Genomic DNA, 25,751 nt, shown 5'->3' with positions numbered 1-25,751 from the left:
GTATTTTTACATGTAACATTTTCCAGAATACAATTTTGTTAATTTTTGTCTGGCCAACTTTTAATGATCCTTCAAGATTTTGCTCAAATACACCTCCTGTATGATTCTTTCCCACACCTACTAAAAAAGAAACACTTTCTTCTGTGTACTTCCATAGCACAGAGGCAGATAGGAAAGAGTAAGCAAAAATATAAAGGTGAAAGACAAAAGTATCATGTGTATGCACAGAATAAAATAAGTTGCTTTCTGTGCTGAAATATAAGAAGTGAGTCATGCAATGATAAAAGATAATGCTGGCAAGGTTGATAGAAACAGTATTATGAAGCATATTTTATGTCATATTGAAGACTTCGGTTTATTCATTATTCAATAATTTCTAAACAGTGACTTGACATAGTAAAACTGTTTATGCTAAATGAATGGCTAACATGATGTGTAAAACAGGAAGTAGTTACAATCATTCATAAGAGGAATGAGGGTGTAAAGTAGAGTAGATAATTGTGGAATTACAATTCAGGTGAAAAATATTCAGAAAATAAATATTTGAGGGCTAGTTATTTTATTAGGTAGACAGAGAAGCAAAGAGAAAAATCAAAGATGAACCCTCAGGTTTTAGCTTGAATGATAGTAGCTGTTGATGTCCCATAATTAAGTTAGGGAAAGAAAGAAGAGCTGATTTTGAGAAAGTGGCATGTTAAGTTTGGGAAACGCTGAAGATGAAGTCTATCTAATGAAGAAATAGAAGCAAGGAGATGCATAGGTCTGAGGACGGTGAGGGGAAGAATTTAGACTACAGTGATAGACTTGGGAGAAATAAGCATATAGATGGTAACTAAACATTTGTAAGTGGATAAACTTAACTGGATAAATGCATGGGTATGAAAAGCAGTGTAATAAAGAACTCTAGAGAGTACTAATGTTTCAGGCTAATACCAAGGATGGAATGGAGAAAGGTTTGTAAAAGGGATGCAAATAGTACAAGGAGAAACTCAAGAGGTCTAGAAAGTTTATTAAAATATTCATTACACTTGACAATACCATAATATAAGATACAAAAGAGTTGCAATATTAGTCTCTTCCTAAATGTTTTGTTCATTGCTGTATCCCAAGTGCCTAGATCAATGCCAGGCACACAGTAATCTCTCAATATTTATTAGGAAGTCGCTGATGGCCTTAGGAATGAAAATTTCAATATAGCAGTGAGGTCAAATGCCAGATGGTGAAGCAATAAAGACTCCAGTAGTATAGGCTCTTTTTTCAAGAATTTTATATGGTAATTGAAAGACAGAGAGAGACATTGAGAGGACTTGACATAAATTAAGCATTTTTATTTTAGGGAAGGAGAACCTTGAAATTATTTATAGTCTGAGATAAATTAAAGATTCTGGAGCAAAAGAGCTTGAGTACAGGAGGGCAGTTGCAGAATAAAAAGCAGAGAATAAAATCAAGAGCTCAAACAAGTGAATTTTTAACAGAGGGAAAAACACTTCATCATTTGAGAAGACAAAAGGGAAGGACATGGCAAAGGACAAATTTGTTGGTAGACGATGGCAGTACCATATTGAGAATTTTTTTGAGAGCCTTTCTCTTTTCAATAAAGAGGCTGAGAAAAGGGGGAATGAAATCAAGGACAATGCTTCAGAGGATTGGAAAAGCTTTGTGCTAGAACTTGGAGTTGACCAAGAAATGGGAATATTAGTGAGACCAGTTGACATCCGAGACCATATGTTTAGAGGGTTCCAAGATGCAGAGTAGATGATTTGCTTAATAACCCAGTGCAGGCCAGGAAAAGTACATAAAGGCATACTTTAAGAATACGCCTTGCTTGAAGTTTGGCTAGTTGCATTGGACATCAAGGGAGGGATGGACAGAGGTAGAGGGTTCTGACCAGCTATGTGGACCCAACAGAGATCTTTTACAAGGGTAAAAATACTGAGGCCGAAGAGAAAATTCAGTGGAAGTGAGGTTATGAGAAATGACATACATCCCTTACCATTCAATTAGCTATTTAAATTTAAAGGTCTGAGAGGAATCTGCTGTGGGGGATAACAGAATTTAAATGTGGACTAGACAGGAGCAGAGAAGAAGGGGAAGTGAGGTAAAATGGCAGTGGAGGTATTTGGAGTTCGGAAGCCCAATAAATAAACAAATCATCAGGTAAATGACAAATGCACCTACGTGGACATGTTTTTCTAATTTGGTGGACTATTGAGACACATCAATCAATTTGAAAGACTACAGCTGGGAGGGTGATTAGAGAGCTAAATTTAGGTGAAGAACAAAATAACTAGTTTTCTCTAGAAGACCAGGAGTGAGTTTCTAGCTCTTTTGTCCTCACATGTGAATATAAAACATTTAGTGGTTTGATCTGAGTATTATTAGCCAACATCTGGAGAGTGCTTGTCTCTAAGTAGATTTGTACCCAAAAAAGGAGATCACAGAATCTCATTAGTAACCTTCATGTCCATTTGTAGACCTTGCACAGCACATGCATATTTAAGAGAATGGTGCCTCCCTTACGTGAAGATATTATCCAATCCCTAGAGTCCTTAATACTTTTGCATGATGACAGGAGCTTCAGTTGTTCCTCTTGGTTATATCTTTCTGAAGCAATTTACATGGAACAGCCTCTTAACTTTAGGAACGCTTCCAGGTTTCTTCTTCAGGCACTGGGGTCTATGAAGCATTCAAAATTAGTCTGTGATGGGAGCTATTTTAGCCTCATAAGATGTGCCCTCAGATTTCACTCAACATTGTTTTCCCTTTGAAAAACACTGGCCATAACTATGTTTAATTGGCCAGAAGTCTCTCTGGAGGTTCGGTGTTTCATTACTCAAGGAGACGTCAGAGAAATTTTAAGAGATGAATCTGATGTGAGGAATGCTAACATTTTGTAAGATTAGAAGCCTAGACTGTAAAAGCAGTTTGCCAGGACATGCATTTATAGCTTTTACCTGATGGACCTCTACCTTCTCCTACAGGTAAATCCTTCCCTATTCTCATATGAGCAACATGAAAATGTAAATAATTAGGACTGGAGAGAGACCCCAGCCAATGTTTCTCAGAAATCAGTTGATGGAGTTTTGTGCTGCAGTTGCCATTTTATCTTAAGGATGGCCTGAAATCTAAAGCTGTCTTTAAAGTCAGTTGCATGTGAGGGTCTCTGTAGAAAAGTGATCAAAAGGACTCTCCTGGCTTAGGCGCCCTTTGTCTCCAAGGAAGGTGATCCACAGCATCTGGAGATGATGGGACGCATGATTAACATCACCACAGAGAATGATTAATATCTTCTTAAAGCACCTACTTCCAGATTATCCATCATTTCATTAGAGTGAAAAAAGTTCCCTGTGAAAAGGGGCTGGCCCTCTGAACCATGAATAACTCACCCACCCCTTGACATGTTTACTAATTGAGTAGCAGAGTGGGCTTAATACTTTAATATATTTATACTAAGCAAATTATGACTTTTTTTCAATGCTCAGGGTGAGTTCAGGATTGTAGTGAAATAACAAAGTGCTTTTGTTTGGCAATTAAAGGTCATTTTATGATTAATATCAAACTTAACCCTTATTCTTGACAGAAAGCATTAATTTTTTTGTCATAAACCATTGACCAGATTTTGCTATGCAATATTGGTTAATTTGCACTGTAGATGTGACATTTAAAAGATTCTTCATTAACCAGGGCCTTTGAAAGCATCTAGTTTTTTCGTGGGTCCTGAGTCTATGAATTTATTTAGTGTTTTACTTAAAGAGAGATTATGTATTCAGGAGAAGAAAGTGCTGGAATGATGTCATATTTTCTTTATTTTCTTCATCTCCAATATAGAATGAAATATCTCCTTAACATAATGGTGATGCCTCCAAATACTGAACCCCTCCCAGAGTCCTAAAAATATAATATTAAAACCACACTGAAAGCCACTTCAATACATGTGGGTTATTTAGACAGAGGATCGAGAAAATTATTTGTAAAAGTCAAATAATGGGTCCCTTTTTTATTAACTGACCTTAAAGTATTTATTTCTGTTTCTGTTTTAATAACTCAAATAATAGTCAGTCTTTTCCACTTCATTTAATTAGGGTAAAAATTATGGAAAAATGTCAACTTTTTATTTGTCTTTGGGAACCATCTCCATCTTGTCCCATTCCAAACACTACGGATTGATTTAAGATTTGACTTTTCAACCAGTACCTCTGGGTCATAAGAACACATCAAAGCAAATGGAGAAATGTCTTTAGAAATATGTCCTGAGGAGCTTCAGGAACCAGTGTGGACACCTTACGTTCTTGGTGCCTAAAGATAAGGCTAGAAGCTGAGGTATCTTTAGGCATCAAAGTAAGGGTTTAAGCCAAAGTTGTTTCTCTCATCAGCTGTGTAACTTTGAGTTTGTCACTTCTAGTGTCTTAGGACACATATAAAATAAATGCCCAGGCTAAATGATCACTTGGTTAATGACACAGACTCACTGAACAATTTTGATAATTTTTCCATAATCTTCTCATATGAAATATTGTATTGTAACAAATAAATTCTCCCTACATGCCCAAAAGTGATCATGTTAAACAAACATTGTCTATAAGTGTGTGATGTGCATGTGCATATATGGGACTCATAAAGCCTCAATGCCTAGAAACTAAGTTGACTTACCATTTAATTAAAGTGCCTCAAATATTCTGGATATTTTTTGAAAGGAACCAACTGACTAGAAACACAGTTATTGCAGGGGAGTTCCAAAAAAAAAAAAAAAAAAAAAGCAAAAGATGCTAGAGGACACAATTTATCTCACACTTTTACAAATAAAATGTTTTGTTGATGCAATAATCTAAAAGGTTAGGAATTATGAAAATCAAATTCAAGTGTGTCTCCTATACTGCATTATACCTGCCATAAGTTGGAACTAGACCCAATAACATAAGGTGTAGTTCCTAAGCGATGGTCTATAAAATGCTATTCTGTGGGTCTTCTAGAAGCATAAATTGAAAACAAACTCAAATGCCTGCTAGAAATGCCAAGTTAAATAAAATTAAATAAATTTGTTTATGACACGAGTTTTCAGATCCTTGTGAATTTTCAAGAAGGCAGTAGGGTTCATAATACTTCTCAAACTAATTTGACAATGAAACATTTATCTATTTATTTATTTGTCAGAAAATATTAAGTGCATATAATTGTATTACACAAATATTTATAAATATATATGTATATATATTACTTAATGTCTGTTTCTCTCCATATACATAGCAATAGATAAAGACTGATAATATTTAAAGATTGTGACTTAGGATAGAGAGTCAGAAAATATGTTTTGTAAGCATGAAGAAATAACTGATATAAAATCCAACAAGAAGATTGTGATTCAAAATGTAAACCCTAAAAATAATTTAGGGTTGGCAGAATGACTCCCTATTGTATATAGCTATATCTTTTGACTATTTACTGTATACAGAGATATCTGACTGAGTCCAAGATAAGAAAAGGATGTGGAATTTTAGCCCTTGTTTTTATCTTTAGTAAGCATCTCTCAACTCCCTGAGTGGAGTCGTGGCTTTAGATTCATGTCAACACTGACTTCTTTTCATGATTTGGCCAAGCTTTAGAAGATAATGGGAGAAGGTACCCCAAAACCAACTTTAGTTGGGGAAAGTATGGAGAGCTCTACTATGGCCAAATTAGGTGGCTTTGGCACAATCCCCTTGATTGTGTCAATAAACACCTTCACTCTAAACATCTGTGCCTGTGGACAATAGGAACCTCCCTGCTATTTAGGTGGCTGGGTGCTACCTGGATGATTCTATCTATAGCCAGGTTATTTCTTTCCATCCTACAAGTTTTATAAAAGTTTCCTTTCCTTTCCTAATGTCTAAAATCAATATTCAGTAAACCAACATCTCTAGGTTTAGATAGCCCTTCCTTAATTATTCTTTTTTTCTAACAATATTCCAATGCTATAGTATGCTAAGAAGACTTTTTGGTGGCCTTATGAACATCGCACTATCTTGACCATGAGGGAAGGAATCATCTAATAAAGAAAATGTAAGAGTTATATTTGCCCAAGGACAGAAAGTTCCCCTGTCTTCCACCAGTGAAATAAGAAATATTAGAACATAACAATTTGCTTTTCACTCTGGGTAATCATTGTGTGTGTGTGTGTGTGTGTGTGTGTGTGTGTGTGTAGGTCTGTAAGTAGCAGTATTATAGCTGTGAATGTTTGAGAATCTTTTGTTGATATGTTGAGTGGAAACTAGAGCAAATAGCCAAAGATGAACAACCTATCAAAAGTTTTCTTTTTTATTTTCTGGGGAGTCAGTTTAGTTTGGTGAGGAGAAAGGAAGTTTGTGAGTCCTGGACCCTTGTACCATCTGTTAACTATGTAACTTTGAGAAAGTCACTTAAATTCTCTGACCCTCAGCCTTCCCATCTGAAGAAGAAGAAATTAACCCCATTACTTCATACTGACCTGTGAGAAATAAAAATTTCTGAAGGGAGTGTGTTACTCACACACTAGTTATACCATAAATACCACAATTCTTCAAGATTACTCACTGTTTGAGGAAAGGCACAAAATGTCCTCAAAGATTCAGCTTCGGCTTGTCTTTTCCTCTCGAGATCACAGCCATTGGGGCTCAGATCCACGTGCCTAGAAGGCCCTAAGTATTACTTAAGCTGCAGGTTAAGAAGACCTCTGGCCAGCTCAGACCCCTCCCTGCCGTCAGGCCTCAGCACTCCCATTCTGGTGGCTATTTGTCCTCCTCTTTGCCCTCTCTGCTCCGTTGCGATCGTCCCGGATTTTCCCTCTATGCAACTGCTGTCCAGACCAGCTGCACCCACTACATCTTCAGCAGTGGACCGAGGAGGGTATTAATCATATTTTTGAGGAGGACACTCTGCTATTTATCTCCCTGACACCTCCAGTGCTGGGCCATCCGGGCCTGCCCACAGTCCATTGACTGGTGAGATTACACATTACCCTGCTCCATTGCCTTTCCCTGCCCTCTCCATTGACTAGCTGTTCAACAGTGGAGTTGTGTTTGTTCAGTCAGACATAATTTATACCTTTTTTGTTCTTTCTGGAGAGTGCATGTTAATTTTTAGTGGAAGTGCAGAATTTTCAGTCGAATTTCAAGTTAAACAACACTCATTGAGATGAAAGATGCTAAAAATTCTTTTGTCACTCCTCCCCTACTGCCAGCAGCTACCATGGGAATTATGGGGATGTGTGGGTTTCCTTCAGCAGCTGCATTCACTTAATGTATGATCAGGTTTCCAAGCTCCCATGCTTTGTTATAAATTGTGTATAGATGTGCATTTATACATAGCCTCTACCTCAAAGTTTAGAAGTTGCCTGCAGAGAAGTAGCCCATCTTTCACTCACTTCCTTGTAATTCCTTTCACCCTTTATGTGTTATCTTTCATTACAAGTCCTTCTGGTTGGTTTGCCTTATGCATCTCATAGCTTAATTTGCCACTTATCTTCTCACTTCTTAACCCTCTTACTTTACTTTAAAGTGCAAAGGAAGCGGGAGAGTAGCAGGGCTGCTTAATAGCTGCAATAATCCAAATATGTAAATAGTATTAATAATTAAATTAATTACTGATTAGCTAATAAGTAAGCTCAGTAATAAACTGGCTGCAGAGGGACAGAAGGCTGTGCCACCACACACCAAAGTGACTTGGTTCTTTGTTTTCAAAAGCATTGTTCTCTTGAACGAATTTCCATTTCCAACATTAATAATTGGCTTAAAGTCTGCCTGATTATGCAGAATATGCAAGTTAAAGAAAAGAAAGAAAATATTCAATCAAGAGTTCTCTGACTTGTTCATACATTCATTCAGCAAATATGATGTCCCTACTGTGTGCCAAGTACTGCTCCAACAGCTGAATTTTTTTTGGGGGGGGGTGTTTACACACACACACACACACACACACACACACACACACTATTTTATTTACTTATTTACTTAGTTACTGTAGAACAGTGCTATGGCTTTCAATCTTAATATAAACCTCGAAATGAAAAACTACCAAACTGACTCCTCATTTCATTGTGTAGTTTCTAGGCTGAACATTAGGAGGTGGAAACTTTCATCCTATGGTTAGTGCTTAGTAACACTGAAAATAGTAAAGAAATAGTGGAAAGGGATTGGGAGTCTGATTTGATCATGCTGGAATATTGACTGATCATAATAGGTACGTGCTTTTGTTTCCCTGACCCCCATGAACCTCAGTTTTCACTTCTAAAAAATAGGGATAATACCAACAAGTTAGTGGCTTGTAGCAAGAGAAAATTAAGTGCTTAAAGAGTTAGGCATGTAGAAAACATCCAATCCTTGTCAATTTGATCATTATAACTTTTATTAGTAAGTGGAAATAGACCTAGCTACCCTCAAATAAACATTTGATTAAGCATATGCATTCAAACATGCCCATTTTACAGAAAACTTAGGAAAATATACCATGTCATGTAGAAGTACTAAGCAAATTTTACATTAGTCTCTGCTGTGCCTGTTGTCTCTGTATTGAAGCACCTTGGGGGTTCTGCTAGGTAGACTGGCTCCTTGTCTGCTGCAGTCCCCTCTGGGCATCATTCATGGCTTCCTCCATCATTTTCTGATCAACACTTTTCAGTGCTTTCAGATTCCATAAGTGTGTTGAAATTGTTTGTCTTCTAATGACCCCATCCAAACTGATATTTTATATGTAATTATATCTATATCATAACATAGCTGTGCACACATACATATATATCATTATGTATATCATTATCTATCATTATTGAGATACTAGAAGGAAGAATCAAATAGGACTTAATGCAAATTCTTGAATCAAAATCCACCCTTTTGAATCTGGATCTTCATATCTACGCTCTCCTTGATTTTCTACCTAATTATCAGCTAGAATTGCTCTGATGTATGTGGTTCTCCAGGAAAAAAAATCACAGTTTAGTGGAAGGTGATGTATTGGAGTCAATTTGGCTCAGCATAAATCCTGGCTCCACTCCTTGCTGTGTGATTTTGATGACTTTTCTAAGCTTCAGTTTTCTCGTGTATATATATATATATATATATATATATATATATATATATATATATATATATATATATATATATATATATATGTATATATACATATATACATATATATATATACACAAATATCAATTCTGCTTTTCATTGTTGTGAGGACTGAATGAAGTGACATATAAAAGTGCCCAGCAGGTAGTAGAGACTCGTTAAAATGCTACTTTCTCTTCCTTCCTTCCTTCTTTTCTTCCTTCCTTCCTTCCTCCCTCCCTTCCTTTCTTTTGCATTGCCCTTGTTGTTATTATTGAAAAGACTATGGGATTTGGGATTGGAAAAAAATTTTGTTTAAATCTTAGACTCCCAATTACTTTGGACAAATTATTTTACATTCCTGATCTCAGTTTTCTTAGCTCTAACATGGGTTTAATTACACCTACTTTCTGAGGTTGTATGAAAATTTAATTTGATGGTGGTATTATGCATACCATGTTCCCAGTAGGAAATCAATAGGTTTTTCTCTCTTTTCCTTCTGTATTTCTCAGGAGGAAACATGGACAGGGCTTCCACTCCCATCGTGTTTCTTAGGGCCCAGTTAAATAATCAAATATTTTAAAAATAGAAGTTCACTTGGGCAAGCTCACATAAGAGAGGTAGAGTATTACAAGAGCTTCTTCTACATTGTTTCTGTAGAGGTTTTAGTAAATGGAGGAACATAAAATAAAGAGCTGATGGGCCTACTACACAATGTAATTGGAAAGATGAGAGCTACTGCTCTCCTCTGGTCTCTCAGGGTCATTTGCTTGTCTGATATTCTTCCCACAACTGTCCATTCTTTTGTCTCTCCTGCATATGTATGGCCACCAGCCCTAGTTCTACATAGGTACCGCTCAGCTACCCCCAAATCTGTTTCCTTTTGCATTTTTTAATTCAACCTTTCAAGAAAACAAATGTGATTGACATTGCTCATCACCTCTAGGGAAGAACTCGTATCCTGGGCCATTTTTCCAGTTTACTAATGAGCCTCCTCTCAGACCTGTGATCTAATCAATGGCCATCCACTTGTAAAGACCGGCCCAGAAGATTCTCTGTCCGGGAGTGAGTGTGGAAGTTTAAATCAGAAGTAAAAGCTGAGTTCAACAGACAAATTGATACATATAGCACATGGAACAGTCTAGATATTTTTTACTAATGAAATAAATTGGTGTTCATTCTGTGTTGGTGCTTTAAAAAAATCTCATATAGGTGGGATTACTGTAAATAGAGATAGGGAAAAAGAGAAGAGAGAGAATTTTTAATTACTCCATTGTAATCCCAAAGAAAATCTTTTGACAGTGTCCCATAATTTTCTCTAGAATACCAGCAGATTCTCCATCAATTAACTTTAGTTTAGAAAAAAAATTGTTCAGGCTAAGTTGTAGAAAATTTCTCTGTGGCAGAGATAACATCTAAAAAACCCAGTGAGGCTTTTCTACTCTAATTATAATAAGGTTTTGAACTCAACAAAAGAGCTTGACAGAGGTGAGAAGATACCCCTGCCAGGATGCTCCGGGGTGACCATGTGGCCAAGGCAATCTCCGAAGAAGTTGGAAGGTCAGTGCCACCCTCATTAGAGACCTTCAGCTACTGTAGCAAGGCCTGGGCCATGGACTTCCCATGTGGAGGCAGGGACCTCAAAAGGACACATCAGCAAGGAGGAGAGAAGACCCAAGAAGGCACTAGAGATATTTGAAGAAACGGAGAATAATTAAAGCCTTCTATAAAGTCAGGAGCTGAAAAATATTTATCCTCTGGTCCAGTTTAAAATAGGGATTTCAACCCTACTCCTAATTTCCCTGATTTAGCAAGTAGTTCCAAAAGTATGAGTTCTTTAGGTGCTGTGAATTACCAACAGCATTCAAAAAATACCCATATTTAAGGAAGATGTTTCTCTCTAGTGTGTTTCTCAGTAGATTTCTCTTTTCTCAGGGTTTAATGATTAGGAGCTACAAACAGACTGGGGAAAATAATCCTTTAAGTTAAGGGTTTTAGGTTTTCAGTAAGAGAGAAAAAGGGGGAAAAATAAAATTTTCATTGGCATGATGAAAATTTTGCCCGATTTAATTCAAAACTACTAACATCAAGCTCCCTTGGAGTGTATAGTATCTCTTAAATAAAGGGGATTTTCTTTTCATCTGTTTTCAAATTTGGAGATCAGAGATTGCCTGGCTCCAGTGAGTCAGTTGTAGATAAATGGCCTTAAAATGTTTCTACCACACAATTTTCTAATATCCTTTCTCTTTCAAGGCTTTCAGTTCCAGAATTATGCACTGTGATTGTAGGCCAACTGTTTGGGTATTCAATCTCTAGACTAGGTTAGTAGTACTATAGCAAAGCATTGATAACTTTCTCCTGGTTTGTTTGACAGTGTCTGTATCTATGATTAAAATCTCACTGCAGAGCCAATGCTTCTGCTTGTCCAGGGCATTAAATTCAGGGTTTGCAAACAGGCAATAGAGAGAAAGATTAGAGCAAAGTTTTTTACTTAACCCACTTGAATTGGAATATTTTATGTAAAGTATTGAGGTAAACCTACCTTTCTAAGAGTGACTGTGTCTTCCTGAGGAAGACTTAGCAAGTGTAAAGTTGTGAGGCTACACTTAAGGACATGATTTCAAAAACAGCACCTGAGATTTCATTTGAGAAAAGCATACATAAGGCTTATGAACAGGACTGGCTACATAACTTGTGGGGCCAAGTGCAAAATGACAAGGCAGAGCCCCTGATTCAAAAAAATATTAAGAATTTCAAGATGGTGACAGCAGAACATTAGGTCGAGTGTAAGCTCTTTATGAACATGGGGCCCTGTGCTATTGCCCTGCTTCTAACACATCTATGATTTCATTAAATGTAGCCATTTCTCTTCAGTGTTTACTGAAGACCCAACTGAGATTGACTATAAAACTGATTCATAAAGACAACTGGCAGAGAGATTTGCCTCTAGTTCACTTTTAAAATTTCAGAATCCATTAAATAAGTAGATTCTACCTTGCTGTTTGTTTGTGTACTCCCAGGCATTAGATAAATATCTTAGTTGTATGTGGGCAATGCATGTGGCATTGTGCACTCTTTCTTTTACGAATAAGCCTGAGCTTATTCTCCATTGTAGGTGTAACATCCCACATGGGGCACTGCAATGTTACAGTGTCACACAGTTGATGCCAGGAAGCATAGTGAAGGCACATCGTTGAATAGTCATCTAGTCATCTGAACTGGGGCATTCAGTTCAAGGAAAGCAGGAAGAGCTCTACATGCACAGCATTGAATTAAAGCTGGACCATCCCAAAGGCAAGAACATCAGAGGCACAATTGCAAATGGTTTTCTCATATAGGGGCAAAAAGAGTATCTACCACATAGGTTTTCGAACAGCTCCTAAGAGCTAATCCATGGAAAGAGTTTAAAACAGGCAACCATATAATAAGGCCTCAGTGAATGTCAGCTCTTAAAATTTTAAAACAGAATACTGAATATCTAGTTTCATTTACATTTCCATTAAAAATTCAGAGGAGAATGTTAAAATGGTCTTGTTTGGACCATTCTGTTCCACCTGAAAAGTCCTAGAACAAAAAGTGATTATTTGCTTGTTTGGGAGTTTGGCCACTCTGAGGTCCCTGGAAGTTGAGACAATTTTCATAACCATCACTTTGGAGCAGAAAGGGGCAGTTTTTTAAAATAAACTTTTAAATTATAAAAGTTTCAGATTGACAGAAAAATTGTGAAAAGAGTAAAGGGAGTGCTCACTTACCACACACCAAGTTTCCTCTACTATTTAAATCTTAAATTAGTATATCCACATTGTCATAACGAATGAATCAATACTGACAAATTATTACTAACTAAATAAATCACTTAACCAAATGAAGTCTACAATTTACCCAGATTTCCTTAGTTTTTAATCCACTGTGTTTTTTAACTTTTCTCTTTTTGTGTCACATTTTAGGATGTGATAGTAACAGCATTCCTGAGTATAAGACTCCTGCTCATCTGTAGTCAGGTAAATCTGGTTTGCCTAACATGGAATCTAGCATATAGAAGGCACTCAATAAATGTTTGATTGGTCCATGAGGGAGAAGTGGCCTGGGAGTGTCACTATGTGGAGCACTCTGCATTTAATTTTTACATTCATTTGACATAGTTATAATACAGTTTGCCAGAAACTGGTCTAGGTATTTACATTTAATATTTATTTAATCCTCATAACAACAAGCGTAGGTGAGAAGTATTATCGTTTTAATTTTACAGGTGAGGAAAATAAGACACAGAGAGGTTACATAAGTCACCCAAATTGCAAAGCTAATAAGTGTTCAGGATTTAAACCCAGGCAATCTGGCCCCAGAGTCCAACCTCTTAAACACTGCAGCATCTCACTGCTCTTGTTGAAGGCAGGAATACCTGGCCTGAATTGATCTCTTTTGGAAAGACTCCAAATTTTAAATAATTATTAAGAGAAACCCCTCTACAGGAGTGTGTTCTCTACTGCACAAAAGACATGAAAACAGAATTAACATCTGGATTTTTTTGTAAGTGCTAATACTCTCAACTGCTGAAAATCGTATAGATAAAATATGTCTACACGAAGGATTTATCAAGGAGGTTTCCTGATTGAAGCCTAGGCTTCTATGTTCTTTTAAAAGATGCATTACTGTTGCCTCAGTGGATAAATCTGATTGGAATTTGACAAACTTGGGATCAAGTAAGCTGTAAAAAATTAGGAAAGATTCATAAGAAAGAACAGTACTTAAGAAATATGATTTCAAGTCATATAAATCTATAGAAATTCAGCACTTTTCTAGTTCAAACCTTTACTTATAGGAATGCCATGTTAATTTTGTGAGGACACAGATAAATTTTTCATACTTTTTGAAATACGCTGTTCCTATATACATATTTGACACACCTTTGACCACAAATTTAAAATAATAATTTTCCAGCACAACACATATACAAACATCAAACAGTAAGAGTTTTTTCTAGGTCTTCTTTCGTATAATTCAACAATTCTAAAATAATTAGAGTATGAAGCACATTTTAAGTACATGCCACACCACACACAAACACATGCACACACACACATCCATTAAATATATCATGTATATATATGTACATGGTAGCAACATTCATGCAGTGATAAGCCCCAAATTGCCTTGGCTCCAGATAATACTGATATTTCCCTCCATGGTATTGACAGCTTCTGTATATATTAGCACATTTTAGCATCCTCTTTCTTCAGCTTTATGAGTCAATCAAATTGTATAACATCCTAATCAGAAATTACTCTTCCATTTCAACCTTGTGAAGCTCAAATATAAGTATTGGTACTTACCTATCCTATTTGAAGAATGGATTTTGTTTTCAAACATGGACTTGCAGTTATCATTTAATCACATGATAACTTGCAAGTACAAATTTTGACCCTTGACGCTATCAAAAAATGTCTTAGTCTTCAGATTTATACACATGAATATGTGTATTATGTGTAGTATGAAATCTCATACAAACCTCTACCTTCTTTTTCATTTATTTATATATATATATATTTAATTGTATTTATTCAAGGTGTACAACATAATGATTTGATATAAATATAGATAGTTAAATGATTGCTACAGTCAAGCTAATTAACATATCACTTCCTTACACAGTTACAATTTTTGTATGTGACGAGTGCACTTGAAATCTACTCTCTTAGCATATTTCCGGTGTTCATTGAACATAACATTATTAAGTATAATTATCATGCCTGTACTCTAGATCTCTAGACATTCATCTTAGGTAACTGTAACTTTCTACCCTTTGGCCAACACCTCTCCATTTCTCCCACCTGCTCCCCAGGTCCTGGTAACAACCATTCTACTCTCTGCTTCTATGAGTTGAGTTATTTTGTTTATTTGTTTTTAGATTCCACACATAAGTGAGATTATATAATATTTGTCTTTCACTGAGTACAATGTCCTCAAGCTTCATATACATTGTCACAAAAGGCAGGGCTTCCTTCTTTCTCAAGACTGGAAAATATTCCATTTCAAAAATATATAATAAAATATTTAATACAATGGAATTATAATGTAATATAGCTCTTCTTTAACCATTCTATTTCTTTTATTCCATTTATCCATTAACAGACAACTGTGCTGTTTCCATATCTTGGCTATTGGGAATAATACTGCAATGAACACGGGAGTACAGACGTCTCTTTGAAATAATGGTTTCATTTTTGTAATATATACCCAGAAGTAGATTGCTGGATTATGTGGTAGTTCTATTTTTAATATTTTGAGGACCCTCTATACTGTTTTCCATAATGGCTGTACCAATTTCTGTACTTACCAACAGTGTATATGAGTTCCCTTTTCTCCACATCCTCTCCAACTCCAATTAACTTTGTCTTTTTGGTGATAGCCATTCTAACAGGTATAGGGTGATATATCATTGTGGTTTTTATTTGCAATTCTCTGATGATTAATGATGTTGAACATCACATACTTGTTGACCACTTGCATGCCTTCCTTGGAGAAATGTCTATTCAGATCTTTTACTCATTTTTAAATTGTTGTTTTATTGCTATTTAACTATTTGAGTTCCATATATATTTTGGATATTAACCCCTTATCATATATAAGGTTGGCAAGTATTTTCTCCTATTTCATATTTTGTCTATTCACTCTGCTGGAGTTTCCCTTGCTGTGCAGAAGTCTTTTGGTATTATGTAATCTTATTTGTTTATTTTTTCTTTTATTGCTGTGCTTTTGGGATTATATCCAAAATTCTTTGCCATAGCAATGTCAAACTTTTTTTTTTTCTGTTTTCTTCTAATAGTTTTTAGTTTCAGAACTTACATTAGGTTTTTATTCCATTTTGAGTTGATTTTCTATATGGAGTGAGATAAAGGTACTAGTTCATTAAAATAGAGGTTAGAAAACCAAAAGAAATGATTAATGAAACTAAGAGTTTTTTTTTTTTTGAAAGGGTAAAAGTAAAGCAAAATTGATAAATTTTTAGCTAGACTAAGAAAAAAAGAGAAAAAATCTTAAATAAATAAAATTATAAAAAAGAGGAGATATTATAACTGATACCACAAAAATACAAATATCATAAGAGACTACTATTAGCAATTATATGCCAACAATTTGGACAATCTAGAGAAAAGGATGAATTTTTTTTTGAAACATACAATCTATCAAGACTGAATCATAAAGAAATAAAAAAATTGAACAGACCAATAACTAGTAAGGAGATTCAATCAGTAATCAAAAACCTCCCAGTGAGGCTCCCAAAGTCAAAGCCCGATGGTTTCACTGGTGACTTCAATCAAACGTTCAAAGAAGAATTAATGAAAATCCTTCTCAAACTCTTCCAAAAATTTGAAGAGGAGGAAACACTTCCAAACTGACTTTATGAGGCCAGCATTATCCTCATACCAAAACCAGATAAGGACACTACAAGAAAAGAAAATTTGAGAACAATAGTCCTGATTAACCTAGATGCAAAAATCCTTAACAAAATACTAGCAAACCAAATTCAAAACACTTTAAAAGCATCATACACCATGACCAAGTGGGATTTATCCCTGAGATGCAAGGATGTTTCAATATACACAAATCAATATATGTGATACACTACATTAAAAAAATGAAGGATAAAAATTGTGTGATTGTCTTAGTAGTTAGAGAAAAAAACATTTGACAAAATTCAATATCCTTTCATGATAAAAACTCTCAACAAATTAGTTGTAGAAGGAATACACCTCAACATAATAAAGGCCATGTATGACAAACCCACAGCTAAAATCATACTCAATGGTAAAAAGCTAAAAGCTTTTTCTCTAAGATCAGAAACAAAACAATGATGCTCACTGTCCCCACTTTTATTCAGTGTAGTACCTGAAGTCCTAGCCAGAGCAATTAGACAAGAAAAAATAAATAGAAGACATCCAGATCAAAAGGAAAAAGTAAAATTGTCTCTGTTTAGAGATAACATGATCTTATATACAGGGCACTCTAAAGACTCCACCAAAAAACTGTTAGAACTAATAAGCTAGTTTAGCAAAGTTGCAGGATACAAAACAATATACAAAAATCAGTTGCATATTTATACACTAAAAATGAACTTTCCAAAAAAGCAATTAAGAAAACAGTCCAATTTAAACTAACATCAAAAAGAATAAGATAATTAGAAATAAATTTATTCAAAGATGTGAAAGATCTGTACACTGAAAACTATAAAATATTGATGAAAGAAATTGAAGAAGACACTAGTAAGTAGAAAGATATCCCATGCTCATGGATTGGAAGAATTAATATTTTTTTAAATGTGCACATTACACCAAACAATTTAAAGATTCAAAGCAATCCTTATCAAAATTCCAATGATATTTTTCATAGAAATAGAAAAAAAATCCTAAAATTCATGTGGAACCACAAAAGACTGTGAGTAGCCCAAGAGATCTTGACCCCCCCCCAAAAAAAAAAAAATTTGGGCACATCACACCACTAATTTTAGTAGATTTCAAAATATACTAAAAAACTACAGTAATCAAAACAGCATGGTACTGGCATAAAAACAGACATGTAGACCAATGGAGCAGAATAGATAGACCAAAAATAAGTCCATGCATTTATGATCAATTAGACCTTTGACCAAGGTGCCAAGAACACACAATGGGGAAAGGAGAGTATCTTCAATAAATGCTTTTGGGAAAACTGGTTTTCCATTTCCAAACCTCTCTCATGTGTGGGTACAAAAATGAGACAAGAAATACCAGTGTTCACCTGCCACCTCATATTTTCTTCTCAACTATTATCCTAACTTACTCAGTGGGAAAAACAAAGACAAATGAGTGAATGAGTCACCTTGCTTTAGTGAAATTTAGACCCCCAATTAGGTACTAATAGCCTGCAATTGCTATAAAGTTTTCTGGTTTCTTTCTGCATAACACACGGTATGTTTTCTTTCTCTTGTTCAGTATTTAATGTTTGTCCTTTTATTATTTTAGAATTAATGTTTTGCAAATGTAAGCTACCATTTGGATCATCAACTATAAAAACAATACATCTGGAGCAGGAATACTTGGCAACTGACAACAAATAATGTGTGACTTGGTATAGAACATGACAGCAGATGAAATGGTGCTTTCTCATCATGTCTGATCTAGTGAAGACTCATACTTTGATACAAAATGTTCCAACATGATAAACTTTCTTTGATACGATTTTATTTTATTATTTTTTTTTATTTTTCTATTGAGGAATACATGTCATATAACATTATATTAGTTTTAGTTACAGAGCATAATTATTTGATATTTGTATATATTGTGAAAAGATCACCACAAGACTAGTTAACATGTATCACTTTACATAGTTACAATTTTTTTTTCTTGTGATGAGGACTTTTAAGATATGACAGACCTAGACAGATCTGGGTCAAATCTTGACTTTGAAATTAGCCACGTGCTCCCAGGAAAATTGTTGAACCTCTTCAAGTTTTACTTTTCTCATCTATAGAATGTTGTAAGAGTACTTAGATAAGCACTAAGTAAAGTAACTAAGGGGATGTGAGAACTCAACAATTAATGGCAAGTTAACTATAAATTATTATTGCAATGGCAGCCCTGTCAGGTAATCATAAGTTTACCAGGGTATGTTCCGCACAATGCTCCTGATACAATGCATAGAGGAATCATTGACTCTGATCATTAGGGGAAAAGATAGGGCAGCCTCTTGATAATTTCCAATGCCATATAGTCTATATTATAGAAAGCCATTTAAAGATTTTGGAGTCCTTCCAAATGTATAGTTTATTGGTACATAGTGATACCAATATTTCAACTAATTACTCTATGTAGTTTAGCATATTTAAGTAGAGTGTGTATACAGTCACACATTTCCTATATACCAGTGAATGTATGCATACATATAAAGTGTGTATACATATACATGTAATACAGTATGTTACTGTGTTCTCAAATCCCACCATCATTCAATGTCTTGCCAAATAGCATTACAGGCAATGCGCCAGATCATTTCACTTCCCCACTGAAGTCACTTGGAACATATCTGAACGTGGCAAAATACATTTGCCAAGTTATGTGCATAAAAGCCTCCTTTTATCTTTCAGAGTCATAAATATGTAATAAACTACATGATTGCCCTACTGATCTGTCCAACATCAATCTCACCTTCCCTTTTTTATGGGTTCATCAAAATAAGATATGAACAAGGTACAAAAGAGTTAAAGAAGCTATTTATTTTAATGTTTCCTTGGAGAGCATGCTTGTTATTGTGAGTACAAATTATATATATAATATTTCATGAATGATGCTGAAGCATTAAAAATCACCTCTGCTCTTGAAGTTAACACAAAACTCTGGCTTTCTGCCAATACTCCCCTCATCCCCTTATGGCTTACTACAAGATGCAGTGTCATTTTTCCAGGATAACACCGGAGTGCTTCTCAAAATTCTAAAAGTCATAGTCTAGATTCTTAATATAATCCAACTTTTAATGTCCAGATAATTGCACCCTAAGCAGCTATTTGGTTTGAGCTTAAGAGTGATAACCAAAATTAGGAATTATTCAAATTTTAGCAGATGTCAAAATATGGTTTATGGAAAGAAAAAAAAGAGAGTAGGGTAACAGTAAGGGATCATGTGAGCAAGACATTTTGTTGTTGTCGTTTAATATTTAAAAGCACATATCACTGGCTTCTATGCCCACTTGTGGTTTATCGAGTAGTTTTTTTTTTTACATCAAGCTGCAAATATTGGTTACATAAGGTGATGAGATCTTTAAATTGACTATTGTGAAATATTGTAGAAAAGCAGAAAAATTATGCAAGCTATAAACTGGGTGAGTGATGGAGTAGGTAGTAAAATCTACATTTTCTTTTCACAAGGGAAAAATAAGATTGAACTAAGTGTTTCAGTGTTAAAAGGATGTAAGTTTTACCTTATAGCAGAACAAAATAATGATTTGAGCTTATTCTGATATATTTAGGGTAGTGAAAAAGGATAATTTATGTCAATGGACACATTTTTACAGGTGTGAGTTGTATACTTTCTTCATGGTAGCATAAAAAGGACCGGATGTTCGTGTATAATTAATAATAAATGAGATAATTTTCTCCAATGTACACAATTATTCTATCAGGGAAGGAAGGAAAGACTCTAAAATTATACAATAGAATTCAATAATGTGGAAATACACCACAAGGTTTCAATCTCACTGTCAGTTATGCAATAAGAATTTGGTTTAAAAATTTAGCAAACTGAACTCAGCAACACTTACAACTATTGTATGCCATTGTTATATGATATTTATATCATATTAATAAAATAAAGGATGAACAACATATTCTTTTTGTAGACATAGAAAAAAGCATTTGACAAGATGCAACACATATTCATGATAATAAGTCTCAGGAAACTAAAAATAGAAATTTTCTCAACTTGATAAAAAGAGTCTGTGAAAAACCTACAGTTTATATCAAATTTAAAAGTGAAAGATTGAATGCTTTCCCCCTAAAATTGGGGACAAAACAAGGATGTCTACTCTCACACTTTTATTCAACATTGTAATGGAGGTTCTACCTCAAATAAAATTATTGAAAGGAACCCAGATAGGTAAGGAAAGAGTAAAATGGTCTTTATTTACAAATAACATTATTTTATATTTAGAAAATCCTAAGGAATGCATGATTAAATTAGTAGAGCTAGTAAACAAATTTAACAAGGTCAAAAGACTAAAAAAAATATATTGATAGACAAAAAAACAATTGTACTTTTATATATTAGCAATAAACCATTTGAAGTTGGAATTAATGACTAATTCCATTAGAAAAGCACCAAAAAAATAAAAGACTTAGGATAAATTTAACAAAATAATGCAATGTTGCTTAGAGAAATTAAAGAGGATCAAGGTAAAATGGAGAGCCATCCTATGTTCATAGATGGGAAGAGTAAGTATTGGTTGGATGGCAATTCTTTCCACATTGTTCTACAAATTCAGTACAGTCCCCATAACAATACTAGAAAACATTTTGGCAGAAATTGATAAGATGATCCTAGCATTTATGTGGAAGTGGAAACAACTCTAGCGTCTAAAAATTTTTGAAAGAGAAGAAAATATGGAAGGGCTTATGTTACATGATTTGAAAACCTACCATGAAGCTACAGTAAGCAGAGTGAAGTTTTGGCATAAAAATGGTGGTATAAACAAATGGAAAACAATTGAGAGACTGCAAATTATCATTTATGTTTACAGTCAATAAATTTTGGAAAAGGTGTCCTGAAAATTAAATGATGAAAGGATACTCTTTTCATTAAATATTGCAGGAACATGAATATCCATATGCACACACACAAAAAATCAGCGTAAATCTTTACCTCATACCATACACAAGTGTTAATTAACAATGAACCACAGACATAAAGTTAAACCTATACAATATCTAAAAGCAAACATAAAAGAACATCAGTGTGATCTTGTGTTCTTAGCCAAACAACATCAAAAGCACAAACCATAAAAATAAAAAACTAGACATCATTAAAATTAAACATTTTGTGCTTTGAAAACACCATTAAGAAAATGAAAAGGTAAGTCACAGACTAGGAGAAAATGTTTGCAAATCATGTATCTGACAAAAGACTTGTGTCTCTATGTATAAAATTCTTAAAACAATAATATGAAAGCATCCCAAATTTTAAAATGGACAAATATTTAAACATTTTACCATATCTACAAAACACATAGAAAGATACTCAATCCCATAATTATTAGTGAAATGCAAGTTAAAACCACAGTTTCCTATCCCTATTCATTCACTGAAATGCTATAATCCAAAAGAGTGAAAATACAAGGGTGGCAAGGATGCAGAGAAACTGCAACCCTCATAAATTGCTGGTGGGAATGCTATATTGTGAAGCCACTTTGGGAGACAATTTGGAAGTTTCTTTAAAAATGAAACATAAGCTTTTTATATGACCCAACACTTCCATTTCTATGAATTTACGCAAAGAAAATGAAAACATATGTTCATTAAAGACTTGTATATGTATGCTCATAGCAGTATTATTCATAACAAAAAAAATAAAAATAGTTCTAAAGTACTTCAAATAATGAATGGATGAAAAAAATATGTGTGCAATGAAATTACTCTATAGAAAAACTATCCTGAAACATGCTGCAACATGAGTGAACCTCAAAAGCATTACACTAAGTGAAAGAAACTAGACAAAAATGTCTACACGTGGTATGATCCCATTTATATTAAATGTTCAGAAAAGACAAGTTTATGGAGATGTAGAAAAATAATTGATTTACTAGGCTTGAGTTTTGAAGGAGGAAATGACTTCACATGGGACTCTCAGAATTTATAAGATTATGAAAATGTTCTAAAAATGGATTGCTAGAGAAAATACTCTGATATGATTTAATTATTTTCATTTGTAAAGGATCGTTTGATGGCTCAGGGTATGTTCCATGTTTACCTGAAAAGGCTATGTGTTCCACTGTTCTTCAGTGGAGAGTCTATTAATGTCAAATCCAGTTCATTGATGATAGTGTTTAGTCCTTCAATATTTCTGCTTATTTTCTGTCTACTAGCTCTATCTGCTACTGAGAGATGAATGTTGAGGGTGCCAACTATACTTGTATAGTAGTCTGTTTCTCCTTTAGTTCTATCAGATTTTGCTTTATGTATTTTAAAGCTGTGGAGATAGATACATAGACATTAAGGATGCTATATCTTCTTTAATTAACCCTTATATTAATAAGTAATATCCTGGTAATTATTTTCACTACAAAGTCTATTTTACCTGATACTAATAAAGCTGTTCCAACTTTTTTTGATTATGTTGACAAGGTACATATATTTCTATTCTTTTATTAATACTTTTTTTTTATTGGAGTATAGTTGCTTTACACTATTGTGTCAGTTTCTCCTGTACAGCAAAGTGAATCAGCCATATGTATGCATGTATTCCCTCTTTTTTGGATTTTCTTCCCATTTAGGTCACCACAGAACACCGAGTAGAGTTCCCTGTGTTATACAGTAGGTGCTCATTAGTTATCTATTTTATACATGACAATGTGTATATGTCAATCTCAATCTCCCAATTCATCCCACCCCTCCTTCCCTCCTTGGTATCCATACATTTGTTCTCTACATCTGTGTCTCTATTTCTGCTTTGTAAATAAGATCATCTATAACATTTTTCTAGATTCCACATATATGCATTAATATACAATATTTGTTTTTCTCTTTCTGATTTACTTCACTCTGTATGACAGTCTCTATGTCCATCCATGTCTTTACAAATGACACAATTTAGTTCCTTTTTATGGCTGAGTAATATGCCGTTGTATATATGTACCACATCTTCTTTATCCATTCTTTTGTTGATGGACATTTAGGTTGCTTCTGTGTACTGGCTATTTTAAATAGTGCTGCAATGAACTTTGGGGTGCATGTATCTTTTTGAATTATGTTTTCTCTGGGTATATGCCCAGGAATATCCTTTTACTTTTAATCTACCTGTTTAATTATATTGGAATTAAGTTTCTTGTAGAAAGCACAGTAGGTTCACATTATTTTCCCCATTTTAACAATATTTGTGTTTTAAGTAGTGTGTTTAAACCATTTGCATTAAAAGTATTTATTGGTGTGTTTGGATTTAGGCCCATTTTCTCATCTATTTTATTGCCTCTGCTTTTGGTTACTGCATCCCTTTTCCTGCCTGTCTTAGTGAAACTGCAGTAACAAAATACCACAAATTGGGTGGTACATTTATTTCTTGCAATTTTGGAGGCTGGAAGACCAAGATCAGAGTGCTGGCAGGATCAGGATCTGATGATGGTCCTTTAAGGGATGAGAGCGCTCTCTGTGGTCCCTTTTATAAAAGCACTAGTTCCACCCCTGAGGTTTCTACTCTCATAAGCTAATCACCTTCAAAATCTCCATCTCCTTATGCCATCACTTTAGGCATTAGGTTTTCAACATATATATTTGAGGGGGACACAAATATTCAAACCATAGTGCTTCCCTTTTTTGAAGGGGGGGTTGTTTGAACAATTATTAGTATTTAACTCTGTTTAATCTATTTTGATTATTACTTTGCATAGATTTTATTGGTTGGCCTATTGATTGCAATTTGTTTACTTTTCACAGTCTGCTTAGTATATAGAAAATTTACCATAATTGAAGTTCTTTTGCCCTCTCTTTGTATGTTTTGGGATGATAGAACTATTCTAATTCCTGATTGCAGTGATGGTTACACAACTCTATACACATATTGAAATAGATGAAAATGCACATCAAAATTAATCAGTTTTACTGTATGATAATTAAAAAGAAAGTAATGTCACTGAACAAATGAAAGAGTTTTAAAAAAATATAAAGATGGTTGAACAACTCTAAAATCAATGAATTGTACACTTACAGTGGGTTCATTTTGTGGTATACCTCAATAAAGTATTAAAAAGGTTTGCCATTCAGAGCTGTGGATCCTTGAGTTATGCCTCCTGTACTATTCAGTTAATGGAGTAGGTCTACTGCATAGGCATGTGCAGCAAAATGGATCAAAAATGGATCACTGGAGTGAAAAATGTGAAAACATAAAAGCACTAGAAGAAATATGGAAAAATTCTTTCACAAATATTTCCAACTGGATAGGAATCATAATCCAGAATAAATTATAAATGACTCAACATTTAAATGTAAAAAGATGAAACCATAAAGTACCCTAAGTAAACATGAGAAATTTGCATTACATCTCTAGAGTGTGGAATGCCTTTCTTAAAAATGATTCAAAATTCAAAAGCCAGAAAATAAAATATCAATAAATTTGACTATGTAGAAACTTTAAATCTTCCATATATGAGTGGTTTTATTTTATATAGTAGACCAAAAGACTACTCCCTCTAATATATAAATAGTTTATAGATACTGATAAAAGATCCACAATCCAATAGAAAATGGTCAAAAGATTACAAAAATAAATAAATGTAAAGAAAGATACACAAATGGGTCAACCTTGTCATTATGAGGGAAATACTGATTACTACTAGGAGCCTGGGCAACTCTAGCTCCAAGTAGCAGGAGCTAGTGGAGAATTTCTCTAGGGCTACACTACCGGAATGAATCCCTTTCAATGCACTTCAACTAAGCTTTAAAAGTAATAAAAAGGGAGGGAAAGAACTAAGAGCATCAAGGAAATGATAAAGGTGATTTATGACTTCACTACAGCATGGGGTAAATTTGTCTCTGATGTAAAAAAAAAAAAAGTAAAGAAAAAGAAAAAAGAAAACAAAAGTAACAAACTCTCTGAAAAGCAGTTTGATATTACCGGACAAACTCATTTCAGGGAATCCATCCTAAAGAATAATAGTCAGATTTATTTAGCAAGATAGCTATGACATCAATGTTTATTAACAGTGAGCCAGTTTGCATTTGGCTTAGGTACAGTGCTACTCCTTGGCCAAGGGAATAAGTAAGAGTCCCACAAAACTGGAATGCAAGGGAAAGACGTCTATTTATTTAACAAATGATCTATAGTGTTTATTATGTGTCATACACTGTTCTAATTGCTTTTGCAATTGGAGTAACTGCATAATTAATCCACATAACGTCCTTATAATGTTGGAACTATTATTATACCCGATTTACAGATGATTAGCTGTAAGCACAGAGATGTT

At 34.4% G+C, this 25,751-nt stretch overlaps 1 long non-coding RNA gene across 1 annotated transcript in view; it reads right to left on the bottom strand.

Annotated features, from left to right (window-relative positions):
* Positions 1-4,689: 4,689 nt before the first annotated feature.
* The window catches only part of LOC309626431, an 87,244-nt gene continuing 66,182 nt past the window's right edge, over positions 4,690-25,751 (bottom strand). Inside the window, exon 3 of the long non-coding RNA XR_014243191.1 lies at positions 4,690-10,274. This is a non-coding gene — a long non-coding RNA (uncharacterized lncRNA). The remainder of the gene's footprint in view (positions 10,275-25,751) is intronic.

This window comes from Balaenoptera borealis (genome assembly GCF_965194805.1).
Source record: "Balaenoptera borealis genome assembly, chromosome: 3".
NCBI lineage: Eukaryota > Metazoa > Chordata > Mammalia > Artiodactyla > Balaenopteridae > Balaenoptera > Balaenoptera borealis.
Note: the sequence above shows the minus strand (reverse complement) of the source record. Positions and strands in the feature narration are given on the sequence as shown.